We start from the raw sequence: 24,006 nt of genomic DNA, 5'->3' as shown, positions 1-24,006 counted from the left end.
CCCGGCCTCTCCGCCGACCGCCTTGGGCTGGCACCGACTGTGCCCGGCCTCTCCGCCGACCGCCTTGGGCTGGCACCGACTGTGCCCGGCCTCTCCGCCGACCGCCTTGGGCTGGCACCGACTGTGCCCGGCCTCTCCGCCGACCACCTTGGGCTGGCACCGATTGTGCCGGCCCCCCTTGTTGACTGGGCTGGCACCGACTGTGCTAGCCTCCCACCCGAGTTGCCTGTTGCCCACTCAGCTCTGTTAGTGGTCAGGCAAGGTTCAGCTCTCAGTGATTTCAGCTCCTAATGATTTCAGCTCTTAGTGATTTTAGCTCATAGGTAAACCTTCTGCTGTCATACAGGAAATGTCCCTGCTTTCAAGAGACAAAAGACTCCAAGGTGAGTCATTAAGTCTACCTTTTAACACTGGGAGGTGAGAGTCACTCCCTGCCAGGGGGCCATCCTTTCGCTTGGCCCCTGCAATCCCAATAGGAGACTCCTCCACCTCCCCCTTTTCCAGGCTGAAACATCGGCCTGCCACCCTTGGGGAGCTCTGTCTATTTTAGGGTGAAGTGTTCTATCATAACAGACTAAATACAGTTTTGCTGACATCTGTTCATACAATTGAAGGGCAACATTTCATTACCCCAGCAGTTAACACAAAAGTGTTTTGTAACCCAAACCCAGCCCTGCTAACCATTTCCCATTATGCTCCACACCTAGGTAAATTATGCTAAGTACTTAATTGTACTCATGCAGATACAAAGCCCATGCAAATAATGTGCCCCCCTTTACTCAGACACTCAGACCTTGCTTACACAGACTTTATGTTTTCCAGGGTATGATGCAACCAGTAGGTAGCTGCAGCAAAACAAGACAGATTTTCAGAACAAGCCAACATTTATTATGCAACTGGAATATAATATTTGAGGAGTCTATGGTTAGTCCAGGAAAGCAAAACTTAACACAAAGTTCATGTCAGCAGAATCATTCACCCAGCTTTTCCAAAGCCTTCTCTACTTCATGACTTCTTGTCTCAGTCCCCCTGCACTGGGCAATAATCAATCTTAGAGCTAAGTCTGTTCACAACTAATCCCTTTGTACCAAATTGCTGGGTTCCCAGGTTCTACTTCCCTTGGCTTCCAGGCCTTATAAGTTAATGTCCAGTCACTGTGCAGTCCTGGGGTTTCCCATGGTCGCTCCAGGCCACTCCATTCATATATATGGACCATTCTTGATAGTGTATTCATGCCAAACTGCATAGCCTTAAATTACTAAGCATAGGCTTAGTCTGCAGAAAAGAAGAATGAAGGGGTGGGTATTTCATATCAGCCTTTAGCTTCCTGAAAGGGTGTTCCAGAGAGGATGGAGCTAGACTGTTCTCAATGGTAGTAATTGACAGAACTAGGAGCAATGGTCTGAAGTTGCAGTGTGGGAAGGTCTAGGTTGGGTATTAGGAAAAACTTGTTCCCTAGGAGGGTGAGGAAGCACTGGAATGGGTTACCGAGGGAGGTGGTGGAATCTCCATCCTTAGCGGTTTTTATGATGCAGCTTGACAAAGCCCTGGCTGGGATGGTTTAGTTGGGTTTGGTCCTGCTTGAGCAAGGAGGTTGGACTAGATACCTCCTGAGGTCCCTTCCAACCCTCATCTTCTATGATTCTATACTCCATTGCATTACATAATTCCTTCTCTGGGAGAGCGGAAGTAAACTCCTTCATATGCAGTGGATAAAAAAGGAAAGTGAGGGGGAAGCTGAGTCCTGCAGCAGCTCTGCTATCATTAAAGCTCAGCATTAGTTTCTGTTTAAAGGTTGGACCATTCTAATTACTCTAAAATGCACATGCTTACTCAGATTATCTTGAAATATACTGCTCATCATGGGGATGTGGGTCATGCTTAGTGGTCCATATATGAGATGACTGTATTGGATGAAGAGCTTCCTGCCAGTCAGTCAGACCAGACACAGACACAGACACACACACTTTTTACAAATATCCCTTTTCTGCACAGACCTGGGGCTCAAAGTATGGTGCTTATTGTCCCCTGAATGATCTCAGTCACTAGTACATAGCACCTACTGGCTTTCTGGAGAAACAATATTGAAGAGATTGGGACTTCAGATTAGCATGAGCTAAACTGACGAGTAGAAGAAATAGAATGAAGCAAGATTAAGGCTCTGCTAAGATCCACAGGGGTTCCAACAATCTGTTCTCACAGTAATCTGTTAGCTCCAATGGACATGCCATGGTCACTGAGTCCGAGCTACACCATATATTTCAGTTTCAGCTTCATGACTGACAGCTTCCTTGCATTCTGTGTCATTTCCTTTGTAAGTTTTGCCCTGACATCAAACTGTAGGCAGATTGTGTCCTGGTCTGCACAGAAAAGTTTTCCCAGAAAAAAATATTTTGGATAGGAAGGTGAAAAACCACACCCCTAACTGACCTAGTTATGCCAGGAAAAGATCTAGTGTACACAATTATGATGACCCGCAGCTGCCCTCCAAAAAAGTCCATTACAATAATCATGGAAATTAAATGACCATCATCTTCATGAATGCAGCATTAAGGTTGCCCAGTGCTGCCTCGTGCCCTTCCACAGTGTGCACAGGGTCTACATTTAAACCACTGAAAAACGTGAAATGAAGAGTCAAAGTACATGCCATCCCTGTAACCCAACTTTAACTCTGCCCACAGACCCAGCCCTGGAGCTGGCAATAGCCAGTGGGAACAGTTCAAAGAGGATGGTGCAAAATTAACAAACTACCAAGGGAAGTGGTGGATTCTCCATCTCTTGAAATCTTCAGGTCAAGACTGGATGCCTTTCTGGAAAATGATTTAGTCATACAAATGTATTCAGCTCAGTATCACAGTGACTGAAATTCTATAGCCCGTCTTATAGAAGAGGTCAGACTAGATGATCTAATTGTCCCTTCTGGCTTTAAAAATCCATGAATCTATAATGGAGATGAGGAACACCTATAGGAATATGACACTCTGTGTTGTATTCCATAGACTGGAAGACCAGTATTTATCTGCATGCTCTCCAGTTGTGTGGACTGTGAAAGCCACAGCTGTAACTGAATAATGGAAGGATTATGTGAAGCAGCTTGGCAGAGCTGTGACTGTGGTATGAACCTTGAGGGACCAAGTATGCCTGATTTCACTGCTGAGTGTTGTAGGCTGTGTCAGCAAAGGTGCACAAGGACGTGTTCTTGCCATGGGGATTGTCAGCAGTCTGGTGGCACACACGTCAGTAGTCTCCAGGGCTTAGTGAAGGGTAAGTGAAAGATACGAGTCAGAAGGGATCCTCTGGTAGAGGGTGAAGGAGTTCTAATGTTTTGCAGGTCTGAGGTGGTTTGTTTGTGTAATAGGCTTAGCACAGGCCAGATGTAGGCAGCTTCTGTTCACAACATCAGATCTAAACCCAAGTTTTGCCTTAAGAAAGAGAGGACATTATTAAGGGCATAAGAGCAAACTATCCCACTGCACTGGAAAGATAAGAAGTATGGAAAGAGACCACGCTGGCTTAACCAGGAGATCTTCAATGATCTGAAGCTCAAAGAAGAGTCCTACAAAAAGTGGAAACGAGATCAAATCGCAAAGGATGAACACAAACAAATAACACAAGTCTGTAGGGACAAAATTAGAAAGGTCAAGGCACAAAATGAGATTAAACTAGTTAGAGACACAAAGGATAACGAGAAAGCATTCAACAAATACACTAGAAGCAAGAGGAAGAGCAAGCACAGGGGAGGCCCGTTATTCAATGAGAGAGGGTGAGTCATTACCAGAAAAATGTGGAAATGACAGAAGTGCTAAATTACTTCTTTGTTTCAGTTTTCACCAAAAAAATAACTAGTGATTGGAACTCTAACATAGTGAATGCCAGTGAAAATGAGGTAGGATCAGATGCTCAAATAGGATAAGAACAAATTAAAAATTACTTAGATAAGTTAGATGTCTTCACATCACCAATGTCTGATGAAATGCATCCTGGAATACTCAAGGAGTTGACTGAGGAGATATCTGAGCCATTAGGAATTATCTTCAAAAAGTCATGGAAGATGGGAGATATTTCAGAGGACAGAAAAAGAGCAAATATAGTGCCTATCTAGAAAAAGTGGAATAAAAACAACCCGAGGAATTACAAACCAGTTAGCTTAACTTCAGTAGCCAGAAAGATAACGGAGCAAATATTTAAGCAATCAATTTGCAAACACCTAGAACATAATGAGGTGATAAGTTAAAATCAGCATAGATTTGTCAAGAACAAATCGTGTCAAAGCAATCGGATATTTTTATTTGACAGGTAACAAGCCTTGTGGATGGGGAGGAATTGGTAAATATGGTATACCTGGACTTTAGTAAGGCTTTTGATACTGTCTTGCATGAACGAGACGTAACAAACTTAGAAAGAAACTCAGAAATTCAACCTCGATGGAGCTACTATAAGGTGAGTGCATAATTGGTTGGAAAACCATTCTCAGAGAGTAGTTATCAGAGGTTTACAGTCAAGCTGGAAGGGAATATCGAATGGAGTCCATCAGAGATCAGTTCTGGGTCTGGTTCTGTTCAATATCTTCATCAATGATTGAGATAATGGCAGAGAGAGTACACTTGTGCAGTTTGCGGATGATACCAAGCTGGGAGTGGTTGCAATTGCTTTGGAGGATAGAATTAAAATTTAAAATGATCCGGACTAACTGGAGAAATGGTCTGAAGCAAATAGGCTGAAATTCAACAAAGATAAGTACAAAGTACTCCACTTAGGAAGGAACAATCAGTTGCACACATACCAAATGGGAAATGATTCCCTAGGAAGGAGTACTGTGGAAAGGGATCTGTTGCAAAAAAAGCAAACATCATTCTGGACTGTATTAGCAGGGATGTCATAAGCAAGACAGGAAAAGTAATTCTTCTGCTCTACTCTGTACTGATTAGGCCTCAACTGGAGCATTAGGTCCAGTTCTGGGTGCCACATTTCAGGAAAGATGAGAACAAATTGGAGAAAGTCCAGAGGAGAGCAGAAGAATCCCAGTCACAGCTATAGACTGGGGACCGACGAGCTGGGCAGCAGCTCTGCAGAAAGTGACCTGGGGGTAACGGTGGATAAAAAGCTGGATATGAGTCAGCAGTGTGCCCTGGTTGTCAAGAAGGCTAATGGCATATTGGGCTGCATTAGGAGGGGCATTGCCAGCAGGTCACGGGAAGTGATTATTCCCCTCTATCCGGCATTGGTGAGGCCGCATTTAGAATATTGTGTCCAGTTTTGGGCCCCCCACTACAAAAAGGATGTGGACAAGTTGGAGAGAGTGCAGCGGAGGGCAACCAAAATGATGAGGGGGCTGGAGCACAGGACTTATGAGGAGAGGCTGAGGGAACTGGGCTTGTTTAGTCTGCAAAAGAGACGAATGAGGGGGGATTTGATAGCGGCCTTTAACTACCTGAAAAGGGGGTTCCGGAGAGGATGGGGTTAGGCTGTTCTCGGTGGTGGCAGATGACAGAACAAGGAGCAACGGTCTCAAGTTGCAGGGCGGGAGGTCTAGATTGGACATTAGGAAAAAGTTTTTTACTAGGAGGGTGGTGAAGCACTGGAATAAGTTACCTAGGGAGGTGGTGGAATCTCCATCCTTAGAGGTTTTTAAGATGAGGCTTGACAAAGCCCTGGTTGGGATGATATAGCTGAGGTTAGTCCTGCTTTGAGCAGGGGGTTGGACTAGATGACCTCCTGAGGTCTCTTCCAACTCTAATATTCTATGATTCTATGAAAACATGGCAGATGAAGGAAGATTAAAAAATTGGGTTTGTTTAGTCCAGAAAAGAGAAGACTGAATAGTTTTCAAGAACATAACGGATCGTTACAAGGAGGATGGAGAAAAATTGCTCTCCTTAACCTCTGAGGATAGGACAAGAAGCAATGGGCTTCAATTACAGCAAGGGCGGTTTAGGTTGGATATTAGAAAAAACTTCCTAACTCTCAGGGTAGTTAAGCAGCAAAATAAATTGCCTAGGGAGGCTGTGGAATCTCCATCACTGGAGATTTTTAGAAAGGGTTACACAAACACCAGTCAGGGATGCCCTAGATAATGCTTGGTCCTGCCGTAAGTGAAAGGGACTGGACTAGATGACCTCTCGAGATCCCTTCCAATCCTAAAATTCTATGCCAGACTTTGTGCTACACTGTTCCTGTGCTCTGTTCCCAAAACGTTCTCTAACAGGGGAGGGTAGAGCGCTAGTACATGTGTCTAGCATGTTGGGGTGTTGCTGATACAGGACAGAGTTGAGGTTGTATTGTGGGGGTACCGTGAAACTTAACTCTTCATTTCCACTACAATAACCAACGGGACAGGAATCCGTACCCACTGAGGTCAGATCCTCATAGGTCTCCTGCATGATGTCTCTGCAGAGAGCTCTGTGAGCGGGGTCCAGCAGAGCCCACTCTTCCCGGGTGAAATACACAGCCACCTCCTCGAAGGTCACCGGTCTCTGAAAGAGCAAGAGTCCAACATTCAGCATCTGCTGCCCTAGAGACAACCCCACTATTCACGGGGGAGCAGGACAACTCAAAAGGAAGCTCTGGGAGGCACAGAGTCAGCACACAGACCTCCCATCCAACAGGCATCAAGGTGAGGATAGAAAGAGCTCCCACCACCATAGAATCATAGGGTTCGTAGGGACCGCAAGGGTCATCTAGTCTATATATTTACTGTTCCTCTCGTTGCAACAATTGGCGACATTTCTGATCAGGCTTTATTTAATCTCACTTCAAAATTTCCCCAGGCTCTTTCCCTGCAGAGAGACATTCTAGTCTCTGCCATTACGGGAAAATGCTTGGTCATTTTATTACAGCACTGACCTGGCCCCTCCCGCCAGGATTAAACCCACTGAGACATTTTTCAATCCTCCCAGTAACAAAACTTTCTGAACCAAAGGCTAGAAAAGAACGGAATCATGGGTCTAGGGGAATCTCCCAAAATGACTCCCGCTTCTCAGGCAGCTCACACCCCAGCAGGGGGAATCGGGAGAGTCAGGAACTGGCTTTTCCTCTCTCTGCTCCTCACCTTGTTCACAGGAAAATGAATCTGCCCAGAGGATGCTGCAACAGTTTTGTCTGGACAGGTTAGAGATTGGAGAATCTCTCTCCCCACTCACTTTTCTCATTGCCCCTGTTCACCCTCAATCTCCTTTCCCTTGTTCCCTCTCCCTTCCATTCTAGTTTGGGCAATCCCATTCCTGGGCCATTTGCTTCCCTACGGCTGGATCGGCTCCTGCAACTACTAATGAGAGATGAGGAAGGGCTGTTTGTACAGAGTCACTTTGCTGCCCATCCTCAGCACTTTCCTTGAGGTCTCTGGCTCAGGAGCTGCCGTTGGCGGAGCGGAAGGCTGCCCTAAAGGGCTTGTTCCGACAGGAGACATTCCTCACCTTGGCTCAGCACAGAAGAAGTTTTAAATCTCCAGCACAGACCCCACTGGGAAAGAAGTTGCTGCTCAATTTGGGCTTCCAGATAACATTGGAGGAAACAACAGCATCTCAGCCAGGAAGCTCAATCGAAGGCTCCTGAGTAGAGAAAGAAAGAGAGAGATTTTGGCTTTTAAAACACTTTAAATAAAATCAGTACGTAAAACAGTAAAAATCAAGAAAAACATGACAAATTCAAAAATAATTGCCTTTCCCTAAAACTATTAAGTGTCTTTCCAATAGCCCACCACTGAATAAATTGATGCAAACTGTGTCTGAATGGAATATCTAAATTCCAAATGAAGGCATAAATCTACCAAAAATCAAACAAACTTTAAAAAATGAAGCACATTGGCAAGCCCAGTACGAGATACTTCACATTGTCTGTTTTTCAAAACGGCCGTCTTTGCTTGACTCAAAGTGATGTTCACAAGGATGAAGACCAAACTTAGCAGCAATGAGATCTGCCAAAGACTAGGCAAAATTAGAGGGGAAAAAAGTCAATTAAATGAACACATTTAGTTACGCCTGCTGCAGTAAGTGAAGAGAAAAGGCTCTTAGAAACAAGACTAGGAATCATCACTGAAGGGTTATAAACAAGGGGTTCAGCAGGCAGTGCTGGGAACTCCAGCCACCTATTCTTGGCCACAGCTTAAAACAACCAGCCAAACAAACACCAAGTGTTAAAAAAAAGCTGATAAAAACCCAGCCACATCTCAAAATTGAAACATCCAGGGTCCAGCAAAGAACGTTCCCAATCAAAACCCATGGCCCCTACCCACTAAAGAAAAGAAAAGCCAATTGCCTCCAAGGAACAGACCCATCCAACTGCCCCAGAGCCTGTAATCAAAAAGTAGTGATTCCGCTGAAAAGATCAATGAGACCCTGACCCTCTTCCACAATGGGCAGACACAAAATCCTCCGCCTCAGCCAGTGATGGCCATCCCAGAAAAAGTCCAAAAGAATCGTCTGAATTTTTTCTAAAAACAATGCAGGGAGATCCAAAACATACATTTATGCCACAATTAAATGATTAATGACTAACACCTGCATCCTTCCTGACAACTTTTCCATTACTCCCTCCCAGTGCTGACTCAAAATATTGTCTTGTCCCTGGATAATTCCCAGTGCCTGCAAGCCAGATTGGCTGCACAGTGCTTGCCCTGGCAAAGTCAGGGGGCAGGTGGTCACCCAACCCCTCAGCAGGGGTGTGTCACTTTTTCCTCATTCTGAGGAAGCCTGCTCAAAAGAGTGCAGACATTCAGTCAAAACCTGGGGCAAAGCCATCACCCTGGAGAGGGGGTGCTCAAAATAAGATTGACTTTAAGCAGACTATATATCATTATACAAATGACTGAATGCAAGAGACAAACCCGGGCCTCAAGCCAAAAGCACAGAGAGAGTGAAACAAATATGATAGCATTAGAGAAAAATAGGACATCTAGTCCCGTCCTCTGCACTGAGTTAGGACTAAGTATTACCTAGACCATTCCTGACAGGTGGTTGTCTAACTTGTTCTTAAAAACCTCCACTGACAGAGATTCCACAACCTCCCTAGGCAATTTATTCCACTCTTTAACTACCCTTACAGAGAAGAAGCTTTTCGGGTCTAAACTAAATCTCCCTTGCCACAGTTTAAGCCCATTACTTCTTGTCTTGGTCTCCCTGGATAAAGAGAATAATTTATCTTCCTCCTCTTTATAACAATCTTTTACATATTTGAAGATTATGTGTCCCCCACCCTCCCAGTCTTCCCTTCTCCAGACTAAACAACCCCCTTTATTTTTCCCCAAAAACTTTCCTCATGGGTCATGTTTTCTAGACCTTTAATCATTTTTGTTCCTCACCTCAGGACTTTCTCCAATTTGTCCCCATCTTTCCCTAAATGTGATGCCCAAACTGGACACACTTCTCCACCTGAAGTCTTTTCAGTGCTGAATAGAATGGAAGAATTATTTCTCATTACTTACTTACAACACTCTTGTTAATGATATTTGCTTTTTTTGCAACAGTGTTACACTGTCGACTCAGATTTAGTTTGTGATCCACCCATCCCCGCAAATCCTTTTCTGCAGTACTGCTTCCTAGGACAGTCATTTCCCATTTTGTATTTCTGCAATAGATTATTCCTTCCTAAGAGTAGTTCTTTGCATTTGTCCTTATGAATTTTCTCTTGTTGATTTAAGACCATGTCTCCAGTTTGTCAAGGTTATTCTGAATTCTAATCCTGTCCTCCAAAGCACTCACAACCCCTCCCAGCTTGGCATCATCAACAAACTTTATAAGTGTATTCTCTATGCTACTATTCAAATCATTTATGAAGATATTGAATAGAACTGGACCCAAGACAGATTCCTGTGGTCACATTTTCACTCAATATGCCCTTCCAACCTTCCTGTGAACCATTGCTACCTGCTCTCTCACTATGGTTTTCCAATCAGTTGTGCACCCACCTTATAGTATCCATGATCTACATGATCAAAAGCCTTTGCCTGATCAAGGGAAATCAACCCAACATGTAAATCAAATATTTTTGAGGCCAAAATTACTTCCTGCAACAGGAAAAAAATCATCAAAAAACGGACCTGTAGAGGACACAATAGATCTGATCAAGATGCATGACCAAATCAATTACACGTCTCAGTCTTATCAAGACCTTTGAAAAACGTTTATTGCTGAAATAAAGCAGGGACACACACAGGTGTTCAATTTTTCACCTCCCCAAAGTCCCCCTTCTTATGCAACAGGGTAAGAATGGCTCAGTCACAATTGTGTGGCTCTGTCTTCTTCCTGATGCTCTCGTGAAGAACCTGAGCAAATCAAACCGGAGATCTCTGGAGCCTGTTGGCACCCAACCTCTGCCGCACCCCCCTCATTCTTTACTCAGAGAAACACCCATGTTCCCAGGCATGGGGTGACTCTTCCCTGGGGCGACTCTTCCCTGTGGCAGCCTGACGCTTCTCAGGGCACTGCTTGACTAAGGGCTCGTCCACACGTTGCCCTTATGCTGGCAAAATTTCTGTTGCTCAGGGGTGTGAAAAAAACACCCCCGAGTGACATAAGTTTTGCTGGCAGAAGCACTAGTGTAGCTGTGTTACGTCGGCAGAAGAGAGCTCTGCTGCCAACATAATAAAACCACTTAAACGAGGGGCGGTAGCTATGTCGGGGGGAGAGCGCTTATGCCTGCAAAACTTGTGTCATTCGGGGGGGCATGGGAAGCGGGTGAACCCCATTACGGGAGGCTAGCCCATGGCCCTGACCTCCCACCAGAGGCCACGCTCCTCCCACCTCGTCCCTTGCTGCCAGCCGGAGCTGGCCCTGAGCTGAGCCCCTTACCATGGGGGGGAGGAGCCCCACTCCAGCCAGCTAAGCTGCTGGCCCCACCTCTAGGCAACCCGAACACTGGGCAGCTGCAGGCCCCAGTCACCCCAAGTCCCAGCCAGGCGGCCCCAGAACCGGGTGGCCATAGCCACCCCAAGTCCCAGCCACTTAAATAAATAAATACCCCAAGTCCCAGCCACTTAAATAAATAAATACGATGAATCCACAGGTCTCTATCAAAAACTTGAAGTTAAAGGCTGCTTTTCTATATAAAGAAAGAGTCGGGGGAAAACATCTAACTTGAGCTCAAGCTTTATAGATATGGTACAGCAGGGTCATGTTCTGTATTAAGGGCTTGGTCCTGTGGGCCACAGGGACTGTGCCACTGGGTGCAATAGACTGGCAAAGTCATCACAGGCATTTGGACAAAGCCTCGGACTCAAAGAGACACCAACAAGGAAAGTAAACTGAAGCTTCTTCACTCAAGGCACATTTGAAAATCTTCCCAGCCTGGCCTGAAATGATCAGTTTAATTCACTAATTATAGTTAACCCCTCTGTTTAATAAATCACTTAACTGTAAGTATGAAACATATTTTGATAAAAGAAGTTCATGTATCCAAGATATTTAAGGTTATTTAGTTTAATAATAATAAAAAAAAAATGTATACGCTGTTGTGTGTTTAATTAAATTCCAGTTACCATTGTAATGCAGCTTAACACTAGCAAAAAGTTAATGATTTAGTACATAAACAACATATCATTCACTATTTTCTAATGTACTAAAACTGCACAATTAATAAGAATCTGAAATATGAAGCTATATAATATCTTACATTAACGTTATCTTATTTTAGTGTACCCTCTTTGGTAGCAAAAACATACCTAATCTACTGTAAAACGTTGATTTACAACTAAACAGACATGTTTTAATGGCTGTATCTGTGACCTGTCCGTGCCTAGGGCAGCCACCTGATAATGCCAAGGTCAGGGCAGGCTGTAAAAGCAGAGCAGATTCTCCCAGCCCTGGTGGGTGACACTGAAGTCAGGCTTCTCAACCAGCCACAAACAGTGCTTCTGATTTCCCACACTGGTTATCAAGAAGCCCAAAATACAAATACACGCAGCCCCTTTACTGAATTCCAGTCTCCGGCTCCCAATCAGCCACTAGGTCCAGTAAAGAGACCAGTTATTTAAACTCTCTGCTCTTTACTAAAAAGGTTCCTCCTGACCCCAAAGGGTCAGCCACAGCACCAGATCAATACAAGTTTGGATCTTACCCAAAACACCATGCTGCCAGCCAATCCTTTAGTAACTAAAACTAAAGGTTTATTATAAAAAGGAAGAAACAAACCATAAGGGAATGTTAAGGGATTAAAGCAATCAGATATATACAGATGAATTGGAAGTCCATATGCAACAGGTTTCTAGAAGAATTGTGGAGTTTGCAGGCTTGTATAGTCCCTCTGGTGTACATCTAGTACCTGGATGGGCCTCAGGCCTTTGTTTCACAGCTTCAGTTCAGTTGTAGATGAGCTGATCCAGAGGTAGGTGAAGACTGAAGACAAAGACAGAAGACAAAACGGATGTTGTGCAGCTGCCTTTTATGTCCTTTGGCCTTTGCCAGGCTGCTTGTGGAATTTTACAGGAATAAAATGGAGTCCAGGGTCACATGAGTGCCTGGTGACTCATCAGGTATATCCCTGGCCTCTGTGTTACCTATTTTCTGTATTACTGCATCTGAAGAAGAGAGCTGAAGTCTCTCAAAAGCTTATGTCTGCAAATATTACATTTGTTAGTCTTTAAAGTGCCACAGAACTCTCATTGTTTTTATTATAATCAATGTGTCGTCCCCCCCCCCAATCCAGCCAGCGTGACAGTATCAACCAAAAGGAATGCACCTTTCTTTAGAAAACAACAACTACAAATAGAAAAGTGTATTACATTTCAATGGTTTATATCAAGGCTTCCCACTGGGTTATTTAAATTGCTGAGTTAAAATTGCCTTGATTTAAATTATTCCACCCTGATTTTATATCAATAATCAATAATAACTAAAGGTAAAATGAGTGAATTACTTATCAATGTTTCCTAAAGAGAGAGGAAAAGAGCAACATTTGCAAGAAGGTTATTTCAATAACCAAGAATTTGAGAAAAGTGCAAAAGCTAATGATACTTTATAATTAGATTGACAGGAAAACATCTCAGAGCCTATTAAATTAGTAATATAACTGCAGAACTGCAGATTTTATATCAATCTTTAGAAATTAGGGAGAAAAAATGGCTCAAAAATAAGTATTTGATAATATGAAAGAAACACCAAGTTCTGAGGGATATTCAAGAATTAGAGAAAAGGGGGAAGTTTGAAGGGATTGTTCAATAAATAATCACAAAGTAATGGTTCCCCTCCACACCACCACCATTCACAGAGGGGCAGGAAGACATTTATGAAACAGGGCTTGGGAGGGGGTACGGAATAGGAGATGGGCTAGTGGCTGGGGGGAGCTGAGCTGAGCTGAGCTGAGCTGGGGAGACAACAGCTGGGAATGGATACTCCCCTGGAAACATTTGTTCCTGCCTTCCCCTCCTGAGCCCCTTCCATGCCCTGTTGCTGGCAAAGAATGGCCACCCCATCCCCACCCCAAAGGCAGCCCTGTCTCAGAGCTCTCCAAAGCAGCACCCGCTAACCTTCTTCCCACTTAAGGAATGATTCCGGACCACGATTCCCCACTGAACAAGGACAACTTGCTACAGAGAAAATGGGTGGGAGAATATCCCAAAGCAGACATTTTAAACGGGGATTTGAGAAATAGAAAGGAATGGGGTGGAATCCGGAGGATAAAAGGTTCGTACTTTGAGGAAAGGGGGGAAGCCTCATGGATTTTGTATCCATATTGGATCATTAGAGAGGAAGTGGGAAGAATGTTTTCAACATTTGAGAAGAAAGTGAGAAAATGAAGCACAGTCTGTCTGTCTGTCTGTCCGCCTCTCTCGCTCACACACATCCTCTGCTCTTCTCCCCGCCTGCACAGAGCTAGCTCACTCCGCCCCAGCTCACCCTGACTTTCCCCTTTCTCCAGCCCTCCCGTCCTGACACGCCAGACACGCACAGGGGAAACCCCACCGCGGCCGGCTCTGTTGCTCCCCCGCCCGCCTTCAGCTGCCGGCTTTGCAGATCCTGCCCAGAGCTAGAGGCAGAGCCAGAGCAGCAGCTTCGCTGTTCACTCAGCTCGGAGCCTTGCCGCGGGGCATTGACAAGGGGGCAGCTTGCCAGGAGCGAGAGACCGGAGGCTCCAACCCTACCCCCTTGCAGGGTGACCAGACAGCAAGTGTGACAAATCCGGACAGCCCCAAATATCCGGACAGCCCCTATCAAATCAGGACATCTGGCCATCCTGCCCCTTGTCACTTTCCTGCACTTCCCAAGGCGGGGCGGGTCTCTCTCAATCACCCCCGGGCTTGGGCTCGGAGGCCGGTGTGGGCAGAGACCGGGGCTGCCCCAGGGGGCTGCTTGCAGCTAGTGAACCTCACCTCACCTCACCTCACCTCACCTCACCTCAGCAGGGCACAGAGGAAGCTTCAGTGAAGGTGTCTCTCTCCCCAGCACCGACCCTACTACGGGAAGCAGCAGCTGCTCAGCTCCCAGGTCAAAATGGAGGCAGCAGCTCTTGTTGTTTTGCAAAACACCCCCAGGAACTGCTGCCCTGGTGTCTGATGATCTCTGTGCGTTGTTCTTCCTGCCGCCACCTCTTTTCTCCCAGCACCCAACGCTCCCAGCTGCTCCAGCCCCTTCCTGTGTCCCTCCACACCTAGCCAGCCCTTTCTCCAGCTGGAACCAGCCTCAGCTTTGCTGCTTGCCTTGTGTGTGCTGCAACTGCTGCCTTGACTGCCAAATGCAGGCTGTTGGGACTAGTAGCAACACCTGCAGGAAGGAAATGAACTGCTTCAGCAGCATCTTGTATTTCACAGAGCACCCGCACCCAGGACTTGCCCAGTGTCCGATCTGTCCTTTTTGTTCTCCCTAATTCCTGTCTCCCAGTGCTTCTCCCACTCCCCCCCCCGCTCTCAGCTGCTCCAGCCAGCCCTTCCTGTGTCCCTCAACACCACCCCAGGCTGCAATTCTCACTTTGGGACAGGGGCTTTCTCTGGCTGCAAGTAGCTTCCCCATCATCCCCCAGTCCCAGAGCTACTGCATTGACTGACACAGACTGTGGCTTCTGTTAGCACTTCCAGGAGCTGATCCAGCTACGGGAGAGTGAATGCCCTTCGGAACAGGAACGTGACCAAGGCTCTGCCAGTGGCGGAGAGAACAGGGGATGGATGGGGTGAGAAAGGCAGAGAACCTGTGAATGGCAGAAGGGGAAATAAGTGGGCCGAGAGGTTCCCAGATCCTTTTGCTGCATCACCACTGCCTGATTCCCCCTGAGCTCTGGGTAAATATCCCGAGTCATAGATCCCCATCTCCCAAGGGAACTCACGTAGGCATCTCCTTCGTGCCAATGCCTGGAGAAGTAACATCATAAACTCGCTGCTGCTGCCTCCCTCCCCACCCTGCTCCTTTGTTACACCTAGGATCGGGTGGCGTCTGCAATTAGTTTCTCTGCTTCCATGGGCAGGAACTGTGTCACTTAACTATGTGGGGAGGGGAGGCACCAGGGAAATTCACACACTCCTGGGCACTGTTCAAATGATAGCTAAAGACGCCATCAGTACCAAATTGCCATTATCATCTCTGATCATAGCATTGTGGCTGAGTGAAAGATGGTCTCAGCACTGCAGTTTGGCTTCCCGGGGGGAGGAGAAATCTGTGAACAGAGCTTGGGTAAATTCTTGGTGTGATTTGCTTTATTTACACAAAGACACCAGTCCTCCACCAGAGGCAAACAGCCCACAGGCACAGCCCCTTCCTCCAGAAATCTCAGCACACCCCAAGCTACTCAGTGCCAGGAATTGCCTCTGAATACAGAAAATGAAGCAGAGCAAACTGGGCCGTCTGCTGCAGCTTCTCTCCCAGGAGAACTGCATCCCTGATCTCACAACAACAAGCCTGTCTTCCAAAGTGACCGAGCCTGTGCTCATGGGCTGAGACCAGAACTTGTCAGCCTTCGTAGCAAGCAGGGCCACCACGGGTCTCCCCCCATAATCACAACAATGCCTCACGGGTAAGAGACAAAAGTTCTTGAGTGAGGCTGGAGTTCACTCTCCAGAGCCTACTCACTCTGTGGATCACCTAGTTATTGAGGAGGGAGGAGACCAGCTGGGGGACAGTCATTGTGGTTAATCATGGCTGTATAACTGCACTCAGGTGCCCCTCAAGCCCCAGGTGGTGTGTGGGCCAGAACATGGCTTCTTCTTCCAAAACCCCTTCTAAGGGCTCCTCATCCCTAGCCCTCCACTTTGGCCACCCCCTTGCTCACAAATGACTCCAAGACCCTTTGGTTCAGCAGTCCAGTGCAGTTTATTTAGAGTGCACAGTGACTCTGAGCCCTACAGTATGAATTGGGTAAGGGTAGGTGCCTTTCCCCTGGAGCCCTACAGATTGGGAAAGGGTGGGGGTGCCTTTACTGGGTTATGCCTTGAGCCCTACAGATTGGGGTAAAGGTGGGGTGCCCTAGTATGCGGGTAACAAGCCTGAATTGTTCCTTACCCCGGCAGAGCCCCAGGATTGGGATCAGCAACAACAATTTCTCCTGTACATAGCAGGAACGAACACCAACATTCAATTTAAAAGGAGATGCCTCAGGTAAGGTTTGTCATTACAGTAATTTATCTTCATTACCCTTCGGGGGCTGGGGGGGCGGGGAGGGGAGGAGGGCTGGGAAATGGACCTACCTCTTCCGGGAATGTAGATCCTGCCTTCCAATCTTTCAGTCACCCTGGGAACCTGCCTCTGCTCAGAGCTGACAGGCTACCTCCAGCCCAGCCATCCTGCTCATGAGATTTGCAGGAGTGGATCATTTTGCAAGCACATGTGGCTGCTGAGAGACTCACTCTTACCAGGTACATTGGTGGTACAGTGGTGTGCACAGCTCCCTTCTAAGTAGTCGATCAGGGTTTTGTTTTAATGCTTTCTTGGTAGCTATTAATGTTAACTTTCCTACACCACAGAGCAAAAGCATGTGTGCTGCATGGTCCGTATTTGCTTTCATGATGGGCCCTGAACTTTAGAGAGGTTGTCTGTGAAAACTTATTCTGTCTCATGCAGACTTTGGGCTGTGACTTTGAAGAAGTAGTTCAAGTGTAACAAAGTTGATTTTTTAAAAAATTGCCTGTTGCGCATATGTGACAAATGTGAGAACAGTAGTAATTTGAATCCTGTGTGCCTCAGTTTCCCTCTGTGCTCTGCATTGCTATGCACAGACTGAAGGATTAAATCTGCATTTGAGGCAGAGCAGGAGACATGAGGCATTTTGTGTCACATATAATTGTCAGGGTGGAATGAATGGGTGATTAAAGGTTTGGCTGAAACAAGCCCATATCAGTGGAGGATCCAGAAGGACTATGGGAATCCCCACAGTTGACACCAATCTGCAGGAAACTGTCAGGCCGAACATGTGAACTCAGCATGAGTCTGCAAGGGGAAGGCAGCATCCTGAGGTGATGGGAGGCATGTGTAAGAGCTCACCTTTGGGGAGACACAGAATCTCACCTGGGATGGACACACAGGCCTGATGGACTCGTAAAACTTAGCTGGATCTAACTGCATTGCTCAGGGCTTTTGCGCCCTGTGCTCTGTATTAGGTTGACCTAACCACCACTTTAGACACAGCTCTAGGGTGGTGGTGGAAACTGCCATCTCCGGAGTTAAATCTACATTAAATGCCAGGATGACTGAAGTTTCATCCGAGCCTCGGAAAAATCTTACTCTGATTGGTCAGTGACACAACTTGAGTTCAAACAAGTAAAATGTAACTTGCTACCTGTCGAGCAATGCGCCAAACTCTGGACGTGTCAGTCAAATGCCTCTAACACGAGGAGGCTGAAAACTAAATGGTGGCTTTGTTGTAAATACCACCAAACGGCAGCAGAGGGATTCACCCAGTCCACAGATTCTTTAAATAACTCTTCTGGCTTGGCTCAGCCAGTGGCATATGCAGAATGTGTGTGTTTTTTGTTTCTTTTCCCAAACCAAATGATCCTATAGCTGGCCTGCAGAGATTCCTAAACTTGGTGCGGTGTTAATGAAGAGCTCAGATCTACTGAAGTCACTCTGGAGTTAACTTTGCAATATGCAGATCTGGTGATTACAAACAAATAAAGCCAAATTCAATCTTGGTGTCCCACTGAAATCAGGGGAGGTTACCGAAGGGCTGAATTGGGTACATTGATTACAAACATTGAGAAATATCATCTGTTTGGATTTTAATCTATTTTTAAACCAGGCTGTCATTAGCCCAGCACACTATGGGTATGTCTATCCTGCTGTGGTGGCAGGTATCGGTGCAGCAGCATCAATTGAGCGGGTCTGTGTAGACTCCACTCAGTTGATCGGAGAGCACTCTCGATTCGACTCAATTAGTCCACCTCCCCACTAGGCAACGTCAACGGGAGGGCATCTCCCATTGATGCAGCGCCTTGAAGACGCCATGGTATGTCAATGTAAGTATATAACGGGAGATGCGCATGCTATGTTATGTTGCAGCAGAGTGAGCTTCCTGCAAGAACAGGGGACAGCCTTAGATAATCTGCCAGCAACTGCTCTGCTTGGTAGTATAGAGAACAGAATAGTGATGGGAAGGAACGGTTGGTGACCTTGTGTCCTTACAGCCGCCACTGCAGCACTGATTTAGCATAGGTGTGGATGGGGAATAGTGGTACTCAGCATTGAGTACCACTCACTGTAACCTATCCTTCTCTGAAAAGTAGAAGAGCACAGGATCTGTGTTTGTGTAAGGAAGCACCCTCTAAATGAGCAAGGTAAGTGTGTATTGGCAAAAATTAGCCTGGACTCTGAGGCCAGTTTGACATGCACCCATTTATGTTACAAACAAATACTTTTCCGTCAACAGAACTTCACGAGAAGGAATGTGATGTGATTACGATTCCCAGCAAGTGTGTCCTGCTGGTGCATGAGCTGAAGTTGAAAGTGGACCTAACAAAATATCTCGGCGAGGGGCAGCTCCTCCATATCACAGGGCTGGGAGTAGGGTTCAGCCTCCGGCAACTCCTCCAGGTCTGGTCCCGCCTCCAGGGGTTGGGCGTCCGGCAGCTCCTCCAGGTCCGGACCAGCTTCCGGGCAGAACTCCCAGCCCTCCGGTTCAGGGGGCTCGTCCCAGTCGCTGCGGCCCCGAGGCTGGGCTCAGCACTTCGGGCTTGCAGGCCTCGGCCAGTCCAGGGGGCCCGACCCAGGCCTTAGAGGCGGGCTGCCGGCGTCGCTCCTGGGGCCTCAAGCCTGGGAGAGGGTTACCTGAGGTGGAGGCCTGGCGTGGTTTGGCCCTTCGCTGCAGCCGGCGAGACAGTGCATCTGCCTCCGTCAGCTGCCTTTTCCCTTCTGACCTACGCGCCCTGCTTTTTATGGCTGCCGTCCTCCCTGAGGCCCCGCCTCCCTGCAGCTAGGTTAGCCGACTGGCTGGGCCTATCGGAGCCCAGCTGTCTGGTTGCCAGGCAGACTGGGCTGCCGGCCTGTCTAGGACCTGATTGGGTGCTTGCGGCCCCTCCTCGGGCCCGGGCTCAGAGGAAGGCCACTGCACCTTCCTACAGTTACAAACAAATATTTTTCCATCTACAGAACTTCACGAGAAGGAATGTGATGTGATTACGATTCCCAGCAAGTGTGTCCTGCTGGTGCATGAGCTGAAGTTGAAAGTGGACCTAACAAAATATCTCGAGTCCCAGGAGTTTAGATTTGACTTTTCAGTTGATGAAACTACTTCCAATGAAGTGGTTTATAGGTAATACATCTTCTTACATAGTGGGCAGGAGCTACACAGGATTGACATAGTCAGAACAAAAATCTAAAGGGCTACTACTTCAGAATACTGTCTTAGTTTAAAGGGATTGATATTTTTACAATACAGCTAACTTACTTTGAGTAGAAACCAGTGGACTGTGACGCATCTAATAGGAGCCCTTAGCTTAGTTTGTCTGATATTAATGTTTACTATTGGATCCACTTCCATTTGTTGGGCTTCCTGGGAATTATTTGAAAATTCCAGAAGTATAGTGATCGCTGAAGCCCAGGTATGGGCTAGTCGGGAGTCTGCTTCCTTTCTTTGTGCCTTATTCTTCTTTTCTGAATTCCTAGGATCACTGCAAGGCCCCTTGTCCAGACCATCTCTGAGGGTGGAAAGGCTACGTGTTTTGCATACGGCCAAACAGGCAGTGGCAAAACACATGTAAGTGTCTGGCTGTCTTCTAAAGGCCTCAAATATCTTTTTTATAAACTGATTTTAAAGTACTTCTGGATATTTGCGGTAAATAGCTTTTCATCCCGAAATTAGATCTTGGTTTTTCATTCTTCTGAAATAATGAAGACATCTCTTGGTAAGATAGGTGAAGAGCGAGTTACCATTAAAACTGCAGCGCGAGAGACTAGCTGCTTCCTTTCAGCGTTGCAGAGAAAGTAATAAAGCTGACTCCAGCAATGTTGTTTAGTGGTTGAAGACCAAACTTTACTGACTGGTAATCCTGGCTCTGTCACTCATTCACTAACCTCAGGCAAGTCTCAATCTCTCTGCCTCAGTTCCCCGGTCTCTGAAATAGGGATACTAACTTACTTCTCAGGGCATGTAAGGATTGTTTGCATCCCTCTTTTGAAGATGTACGCGTTAAATGTTTCTAGAAGAGTTCAGAGAGCCTTTGTACTCTTACAAGAATAAGCCTCTTCTCATCCATGGACATCTGCTGATCTGCATATTACCCACGGAGTGGGCAGATATAACTCACAGCAATGAAGGTATCTTATGCTTTTCTCTTTCTCTTCAGACTTTCTGCTTATGTTCTATGGCATCACACTCTGGTCCCTGTTCACAGCCTCCATCACACTAGCTTTTAGGTTGGGGATATCTTGCAAGTATGGACACTTCTCCCTACAGTATACTCCATACTAGATTTTCAGTAACTGGAACCTGTTTTCTTTCCCTGTAGCTTTTATCTTATTGGAAGCTATGTCTGAATTTCTCTCCCTTCAGGACACCTGTCAGAGTGTAACTAATATGCCCCTTTCCTGCTTTTGGTAACGAATTTCCTGAGGGCATACAGCAGAGTGGTCTCGTCCAACCTCTAATCTGTTGGTGCCAGCTGATTAGACAAAGGACTCACCCTGATGTAAAACATTGGTGCTAAGGGAGATAAAGGTCCAAACTGCAGTTTAGGAATTCCCTTGTGGCTTGTTACTTTCCATTGGTATTACCCAGACATGCAGAAGAAGTTTTTTGTCTGCAATTTTGTATTGTTTGAGAGCTTGCTCGTGTCCATTCTCAAATTAGGTGTATGTGTGCCATATACACGGGTGCCGGAAATTTCCCCCTACTGGCATCCGTAGGGCCGGCTCTAGCGCCCCCTGCAGTGAACATGTGTGCCGATACATGAGTGCCACCAGTCCCCTCTACCTCTCAGTTCCTTTTTACCACCTGTGATCATGCTGGAAGACGATCCGCAAGATCCCTTGTTCAACCAAGTGGTTTTTTGATCTACGTGTGTATAGGTCAAGCTTTTGCTGTAAAGAAGTTCTTAGTGTGATAGAGAAAATGTAGTCGCCCAGAGATGGGGCATGCCCTGGTCTCCGGGTCAAACCCTGCACTTTGTGTAAAAAAGCCAATGCCAATCAGGCACCTGCACCAGATCTGTCTCAAGTGTCTAGGAGAGGCCCACGTGCAGGGAAAAGTGCAGGATTTGTAAGGGATTCCAGCCCAGTACCAAAAAGGACAGGGATATTCGGCTTTTTATTTTTAGTACTTTCTGATACCAAAGACGAAGGGAGGCTTGAGGCCTATCCTGGACCTGCGAGGCCTGAACAAGTACCTCAAAAAACTAAAGTTCCGCATGGTCTCCCTAGCCTCTCTTATCCACTGTCTGGATCCAGGAGACTGGTATGCTGCCTTTGATTTAAAGAATGCCCAATTCCATTTTTATGGACCTCAGGAGATGCTTGCGTTTCACAGTCTGTGACCAACACTATCAGTTTACGGTACTTCACTTTGGCCTGTCAACTGCACCTCGTGTGTTCACCAAGTGCATGGGTGCTGGTCGCGGCCTACCTCAGATGGTGAGGTATTCAGGTTTTCCCTTACTTGGACAATTGGCTCGTCGAGAGCTCGATCAAGGGTGCAAGTCCATCACAGCATCCAGGTCGTCTAGCTCAGTGTTTCTCAATGAGCGGTCCATGGACCAGCACCGGTCCCTGAGATCTCCCTGACACACTATAAGAAGCCGGTCCCTGGTATCAAAAAGGTTGAAAAAGACTGGTCTAGCTCACTTGTCAAGTGCTGGGTCTCTTGATAAATAGACAAAAGTCAACTCTCATCCCAGTCCAGAGGATAGCATTCATAGGCACAGTCCTAGGTACCACACTGGCAAGTGTGCCTAGGTTCCACACTGTCCGGAAGATAGGATCTGGGCAATGTCAGAGCTTATAGCCAAGTGTCAGCCCAGCCTCCAGCTTCTGGGGTCCGTGGCAGCCTGTACTTATGTGGTTCAACCTGCTAGGCTACACCTCAGACCTCTACAGATGTGGTTGGCGATGGCGTATGCACCTTGCAGGCACCACTGAGCCACGGTCCTTTCAGGCCCTCCAGCGATGCGATACTTCCCTTTCGTGATGGATGATAGTGCATTACGTGCTCAGAGGAGTGCCTTTTGCAGCTCCGCGACCGATGCTGTCACTTGTGTCAGATGCCTCAGATCTAGCCTGAGGAGCCCATCAAGGCCTCTGGTCCAAGGACAGACTGGCATTGCACATCAATGTCCAAGAGCTCAGAGCCAATTTGACTGGCTTGCGAGGTGTTCCTGCCCCAGCTATTCAGCAGGGCGGTACAGGTGTTGACAGACAGCCCAGCTGCAATCTACTATATATACAGGCAAGTGGAGGGCCAGGTCCCCAGCCCTTTGTCAAGAGGCCATACGTCTGTGGGACTTTTGCGTAACTCATGGCATTCTCCTTGAGGCTGTATGCCTCCAGGGGTCAGGAATACCTTAGCAGATTGCCTCAGCACATTTTTTCTCTCGCCACGAATGGTCCCTACGCAGGGATGTGACCGAAGCAATCTTGCAGAGGTGGGATACTCCCCGAGTAGAACTATTTGCCAACAGGTGGAATAAGTGCAAACAATTCTGCTCCGTACAGGGTCTGGACAGTGATTCCTTGTCCAACTCCTTCTTGTCATGGTCAGACGGTCTCATGTAGGCTTTCCCACAGATACTGCTCATCGACAAGGTCCTCGTAAAGCTCAGGAGGGACAGGGCACGAGTCCTATTGAGAGCCCCAGCATAGTCTTACCAGCACTGGTTCAGAATGCTGCTCGAACTGCCGGTGGCCCATCCCTGGATACTTGATCACAGCCAGACTTTCTCTCTGAAGACCAGGATCAGCTGCTTCACCCAGACCTGGCCTCCCTAAACCTGTCAGTGTGGTTGCTCTGTGACTAAGCTTAGAGGAATGGGCCTGCTTGAAACAAGTCCAGCAGATTCTGTTGGGAAGCCAGAAGCCTTCCACTAGAACATATTACTTGGGTAGGTGGAGACGCTTTACCTGCTGGGCAACGCTTGCGGCATCTCTCTGTCTGAAGTGCCCATCTAGGCTGTCTTAGATGCTTACTCCACCTGACCAGGGAAGGTCTGGCCTTCTCCTCTGTCAAGGTGTACCTGGCAGCCATTTCAGCCTTTCTTCCTCCTATATTGGGAAGAACGGTGTTCTCTCATGACATGACGACCAGATTCCTCAAGGATCTAGAGCATCTCTTTCTGCCCGTGTGGGAATAGATTCCTCAATGGGCCCTCAACTTGGTCCTGTCCAGGTTGACTGGACCACCCTTTGAACCTCCAGCCCCCTGCTCCTTCTGCACCTATCTTGGAAGGTGGCGTTCCTGGTGGCCATTACATCAGCAACGCGGGTTTCAGAAATTAAGGCCCTCACCTCCGAGCGCCCTTACAGAGTTTTACAGGAGCAAAGTCCTACTGTCCTCATCTGGATTTTCTGTTGAAGGTGATATTGCATTTCCACGTCAGCCAGGCAATATGCCTTCTGGCTTTCTATCCAAAGACCCACAACTCGGCTGAAGAGAAGCGTCTCCATGCTCTTG

The 24,006-nt window shown here is 47.0% G+C and overlaps 1 long non-coding RNA gene across 1 annotated transcript; it reads right to left on the bottom strand.

The window, feature by feature from the left end:
* Positions 1 to 865: 865 nt before the first annotated feature.
* Positions 866 to 14,612, bottom strand: LOC137143518 (uncharacterized). Its single transcript, XR_010917185.1, has 4 exons — positions 14,325 to 14,612; positions 7,413 to 7,547; positions 6,347 to 6,473; positions 866 to 1,275 (listed from the first exon to the last, which is right to left on the bottom strand). It is a non-coding gene; the product is annotated as an uncharacterized lncRNA (long non-coding RNA).
* Between the last annotated feature and the right edge of the window lie 9,394 nt (positions 14,613 to 24,006).

The sequence above is a fragment of the Emydura macquarii genome, unplaced genomic scaffold, assembly GCF_026122565.2.
Source record: "Emydura macquarii macquarii isolate MOO-44397 ecotype Brisbane River unplaced genomic scaffold, CSIRO-AGI_Emac_v2 contig_3334, whole genome shotgun sequence".
Classification (NCBI taxonomy): Eukaryota; Metazoa; Chordata; order Testudines; family Chelidae; genus Emydura; species Emydura macquarii.
The sequence above is the reverse complement of the archived record's forward strand: the minus strand, read 5'-3'. Positions and strand labels throughout refer to the sequence as shown.